The 6,000-nt window shown below is 46.5% G+C and overlaps 1 protein-coding gene across 1 annotated transcript in view; it reads right to left on the reverse strand.

The window, feature by feature from the left end:
* Positions 1-4,326, reverse strand: part of EHHADH (enoyl-CoA hydratase and 3-hydroxyacyl CoA dehydrogenase) — a 318,280-nt gene extending 313,954 nt beyond the window's left edge. The window contains exon 1 of the mRNA XM_069615744.1: positions 4,037-4,326. The gene's annotated coding sequence lies outside the window, so the exon portion shown is untranslated. The remainder of the gene's footprint in view (positions 1-4,036) is intronic.
* Between the last annotated feature and the right edge of the window lie 1,674 nt (positions 4,327-6,000).

Here is a 6,000-nt window from a genome sequence, read left to right on the forward strand (position 1 = left end):
TTCCACTCTGATGACACAATGGGGATTTTCCCTCCTGGGAATCACCAAATACATTTTCACAAGGAATCTAGGCTCCTTACGCCGTTCATTACACCATTCGGCATCTTTCAGTCCACCAGGATGCCGTTTGGCTCATCATCAGCAGCCTCTGCATTCCAGCGCATGATGGATTCATTGTTGAGGGACATGGGAAAAGTCTCATATTTCCAAGACAATATACTAGCATATGTTGAAGACGAGCATACACACAATATCATACTAAGAAAAGTTCTCAACAAGTTACAAAATGCAGGATTGAAACTGAGGTACGACAAATGTGTGCTGAGGGCCATGGAAGCGGAATACCTAGTTTACAAAATATCCTGTCGGGGATCAGTCCCAAGCAAAAAACATGTTACAGGCCATTGTGAAAGCCCCAGAACCAGCTAACAAGGATGAACTAAAATCCCTTTTAGGGCTTGCCGAGCGTTATGCAATGTTTCTTCCCAACTTCTCAGAGGTCACTGCACCTTTGAGAGATCTGCTCAAGAAAGGAGCCAAGTTTACATGGTCACATGTGCAGGAGGAAGCGGTCGAAGCCATTAAGGAAAAGATTGTGAATGCCCCGTGCTTACAACCATTCAATCCCGAGTGGGACACGATCATCACCACCAATGCCAGTGCGTACGGGTTGGGAGCTGTATTAACCCAAAAAAGGGGAGATACAGAACACGTAGTGGCATTCACATCAAAGGCATTGTCTAAAGCTGAAAGAAAGTACTTGGCGGTGGAAAAACAGATGTTAGCCTGTGCATGGGCGGTAGAATACTTCAGAACATACATCTGGGGCAACAAATTCAAGCTGGTCACGGATCATAAACCCTTGATCCACATGTTAAGCCCCAGAGGGACAAAAACGTCCATGCCTCGGCTAGCGTGCAATGCAGCAAAGCTCTACGAGTACACCTATGACATAGCGCACATAGCAGGGTGGAAGAACGCTCAAGCAGACTGCCTATCCAGACTACCAGGAAACAGAGAGAAGGCCACCACGTTCTAAGAAGACGAATGCGTAGTAGCATCCATTCAGCATCTGAAGTGTACAGAGTTTCTAGAAATGAGTGAGGGCCATTGGAACGAGGAAGCCTGCAAAGATCCCACAATGGCGAGGCTCACAGAATGGGTCAGGAGAGGGTGGCCGGAGGAAAGATCCACCCTAGAAGGCATGAGGCCATATTGGAAAGTAGCGGATAAAGAATTTGAAGCGGAAGGCCCGATTATCAAGGGCGATCAAGTGATTCCGCCAATGGTCAGGAGGAGAGTCATCCTGTGTACAGACCACTCAGGACATTTGGTGAATACCACGACGTTGAGTGAGAGAGGCTTACTGGTGGCCAGCCATGGATCAGGACATTCGTACGATGATCGACAGATGCCATGAGTGCTTGAACAGCGATAAGAGGTTAAAGACAAGACTGGCGCTATTCATACCCAATGAAGTTCCAGAAGGAGTGTGGCAAAAGGTAGGATTAGACTTTATCTGCCCCCTGGAAGCGATGTCTCCCAAACATTGATATGGAGTGGTCATGAGTGACTATTTATCAAAGTGGGTGGAAGCTGAATTTGTACCAAATATCACCACCTCAACTGTCATAGACGTACTGACATCTGTGTTTATGGGGAAAGGCTACGCAAAGACATCGTCCCCAACAACGGATTCCAATTAATCTCACGAGAAATTGAGACATTCATGTAAAAGAACAACAGACGTCAGATAAAAGCAGCGCTGTACCACCCCCAGGCAAATGGTCTGGTGGAAAGAACGAATCAGTTCATCAAAAGAGCCATACAGCTGGCCACTGCATCCGGAATGTATCCCCTGAAACGGTCAAAGAAGCCACAGCAGCTCACCGCCTGACCTTCAACGGTGTCACCCAAGTGTCACCCTTCCGCAAGCTGAGGGGGGAGGAGAGCGGCATCCATGCTGGTACCTCCATGGTTGGCTAGCGTGAGGGAAGATGAAGAGGTGAATATGGAAGATGTAGTATGGAGGATAAGGAACAGCAAGCCCCAGATGAAGAAATGGAGCGATAAGTGTGGATCGACCCAAAGTCGAGAGATCAGAGAGGGGGACTGGATCAAAATTCGATTGCTGATCAAAGATGAAGTGGCGGGATCCAAGTTCAGCCGGCCAATCAATGTAGTACACAGAGGGAGCAACCATGTTCACACCCAAGATGGCCGCACGTGGAACATGGAACTAGTGCCAATGTTTGAGAGGCATAAGCCAGCAGAGGAAGTGAGAGAAGAGCCAAGCAATCGAGAACACCAAGAGGCAGCAGGTGAACCGTAGGTGACTTTTGAAGCAATCCCCATGCTGATTGGTGAGAGCAATAAGGCGGACCGGCTGAGGTGAGAGCGCAGAAGACCGGTGAAGTATAATGACTATGTGATGGAATAAAACGCTTGTTGTGTTATAAAAGGGAAGTGTGTATGTAGTGCCACTCGCGAGATGAGAAAGCCACCAGAAGCGGCAGCCGCGAAGCATAGGGGTCCTGAGTGACGGAGCATCAGCAGCTGGCGGGGCGCCACCTGCATAAGGAGCTACAGACTGCTTTTCTACCTAAAGACTGCTAGAAAGCCCCAGAGACTTGAACATTATGAGACAGTGAGGATAACTGTGCTGTGTGATAACATGCAGAGCCGGCCTTTGGAGGGAAGGGCGAGCCGGGCGACCACCCGGGTCGCCACGCCCCACAGGGCGCCATTAGCCCCTGCCACGCCAGCTCGGGGGGAGTCTTTCAAGGGCTCCCCCAAGCTGGAGTTGTGGGAGAAGGCGCAGAAGGTGGCCTTTTGCTGTAAAATGCGCCCGCAGTGCATTTAAATGCGCCCCTCAGCCACGGCACTTTTCATAATAAAAGGCACCATTTGCCCCACACCATGCCAGCTCAGGGGAAGTCTTTCAAGGGCTCCCCCGAGCTGGCGTGGTGGCAGAAGGCGTGGCAGGCGCTTCAGCAGCAGGCTCATTCAATGACAATGGGGTGCTGACGCTACCTATTTAACCTCCTTGCCAGAGCGAGGAGATTAAAATAAATAAATAAATGTGGCCCATCCTGGCCCCGCCCCCTTATGCCCCACCCCTGTTAGGGCACGCGAGGACGAGGGGGGAGCCAATTCGCCAAGGGCGCCGCTGCCTTTAAGGCCGGCCCTGATCTCATGTATGTATGTTGCCGCTGTTGTGCACCATTAAAGACAAAGTTACAATACAGCAAGAAGCCTGATCATTTTACAAGTTTCTTTTACGTTACCAGGTCTTATCATTAGCATTGCCTCTTAGCTAAGGTTAACAAAATATTCCAAGAACTAGGGACTATGCGTTGCTTTGACGTTGGTTTTACTTTATTGATGTGATCAAAGACTACATCACCCAAAATGCAATTGAGGAACAATTTGACTGTGGCATGGTGACTCAATGACAGCATCATTCTGGAAACCTTGCCGTTGCACTGCACAGCCTGCAGGAGAAACTGGCGGGTTTGAGAGAGAACAGAAAGGTTGGTGCAAGGCAAGCCAGGGTTAACATTTTGCAGGTCAGGGTGTGATTTGTGTTCTTTCACGGATGATGATGTTCAGCAGTGTCGGATTTTTTTGAGTACTTTTACCTGTGTCACACTTCCAAAGGTCGCCCATTCTAAACCTTCCATGTTAATGATTTCACAAAGGAGGCCAGAACACGAAGTTGAAAGTCGCAAAGGCTGCGTGCTATCCACACAGCCCCGGATTCATACACGACCTAATAGGAAACACACGTTTGGCTCGTGCTGGAGCTTGGAAGCTAGACATGCGGCACTGATGCAACAGCGCTGCACGGTCCCAAAGACGCACGTTTAAAGGTTCTGCATGCTCAGGGCAAAACAAATACAAATAACGTGGGGTTTGGAAAAAGGTGCAAACGTCTAGTGATGATATACTTATTGTTTTTTCTTAATGGTACAACATTTTACCACTCGTACTTTTTCACGTTTGTTTTCTATGTGGTGAGATTCTTAGATCGTACCTAAGTCCGTTCTCGCCCCCTTCTTCTTCTTCTTTACCTTCAATTTCCTTCTGGTCACGTGGTTATTGAAAGCCAAGTTCCTAGGGAACGTCTAAAAAATACACTGCATCCGTTTAAACATAAGGGGCGGCGTGCAAACTCCTGGATACAGAAGAACGACACTAGTCGAACCACAATGCATAGGCTGTGTAAAATATTCAACATGTAATGGCGTCTCCTGTAAATCCCAACCGTTCGGAGTCCTGAAACTTCACTCGCCTATTTACATAACAGACAGAGCAGCGCTCTCTGACCTGTGTTCTGCTTCACTGGGCGTATATTGCCAATGTAGCCTTCCCACTTGGGCATGGCTTTGCTAACTTCCGATGTCATTGATTACAAGCACTCTGGCAAATGTATCAAATTATCGCAGTCTTTTTACTTTTTGGGAGCCTTTTGAGAATTAAGGAGGAGCTACAATGTAAGCAACATGAAATGTTGAAAATAACATTGGCTTCCTATACTATTATACACAGCTCTGCTCGTTTACATAACGCTGGCACTCCGTCACTTCCGTGCTGTCATACCATTTGTGATATACAGCATTCCCCCCGAAACAACAGAAGCCACTAGCGTGTAAAAGAGCACTGAAAAGTCGCAGTGCTCGCTGAAAAGGCAGGCCTGGAAATCCTGCACCCAATGACCGAAATAGTCAAAGTAAATGGTAAAGGCCTGCTTTAATAACAAGCCATATAAAACAGGGACAGCAATAAGCATGCAAGACTCCAAAGCCCTCTCTCTACAATACAAAACAGTAGGTTATGAATCAAAAATACGTCTCAGCTGATGTTACATCACAATCTTGATTACAAAAACCTACGAGTCGGAGGCATTGATTAGGTGAATTGTCTACATATAGGAGACATAGCGGTTAGTCTTTTCATTGGACATAACTATCTGATGGCCCCACCTTGGACCACCCCTAAAATGATACAAATATGAAAGACATCTTGGCAACAGGTAAATTAGCTACTGCAACAGTTACATGGCGGCATCATTTTGAGAGCTTTGATTGGTTGGCTTTGGTCTTACCAACCTTGAACACTTGGCGGGTCCTCAGCACATGAGAAACAACAGCGGTAGGAGGTGTGACATCAAGGAACTACTTATTCTAATTGTATAGGATTATTTCCTAGGCGTTGAGCCAGGCTGTCTAGCTTTGAACTTGGCCTTGTTCGGCGCCTGTCGTTCTGGGAATCTGTGGTGAGTCGAGGCAGGTGTCTATCTGTCTGGAGCTTAATCAATGGACACTGTACTCCAATTATAAGTCACTTGTGATGAGGTCATGTTTTGAATTATTCTGCTCTGCCTTTATTAGGATTGTAGCTCATATTAATATGTGTACTATTACTCTCGCTGGGCACTGGATACTTAGTCGAGCTGTTCATTATGCAATATTAAGCTTCTAATTAATGGGCACCTGGCTTTCAAAGGTTGTTCTCTACTTAATCTAAGTGAAATATGCCTAATGCATGGGAATTATTATCTTCTGTTGTTCTTCGGAGCTGTCAAAACCTCCCTTTTCACAGTAACCTTGGAGGGGGCTGTGCAGCCACTGTCTAGCCTTCACAGGTCTGTATTTTGGCTAATTTCAGCAAGTGAAATCTCCCTGTAGCTTTAAGCTTTCTTCAAGGTTTCCTATTCACTCTAACATGGCTTTGCCGTCCATTTTGTTCAAGATGGCCATGCGTCACAGTTGAATTTCTACATTTAGCAAACTTTGTGTATATTGTTCGTCTTGCGTTTAAGTGTATGCATTGATTATGTTATGTTACTCATATTTATATGGTGCAGATAATTTTCTTCATATCTAAATGCAAGTTTGATCTAGTGTCTGTGTTTCGTCATGAGTGCATATTTGCTTCATGTCTATTGTATCTTGTGTCAGTTTTGCAGCAAGGTCACTTGTTCTCGCCATTTTCAGT

Source organism: Ambystoma mexicanum, chromosome 9 (genome assembly GCF_040938575.1).
Source record: "Ambystoma mexicanum isolate Mex_15411 chromosome 9, UKY_AmexF1_1, whole genome shotgun sequence".
Taxonomy (NCBI): Eukaryota; Metazoa; Chordata; class Amphibia; order Caudata; family Ambystomatidae; genus Ambystoma; species Ambystoma mexicanum.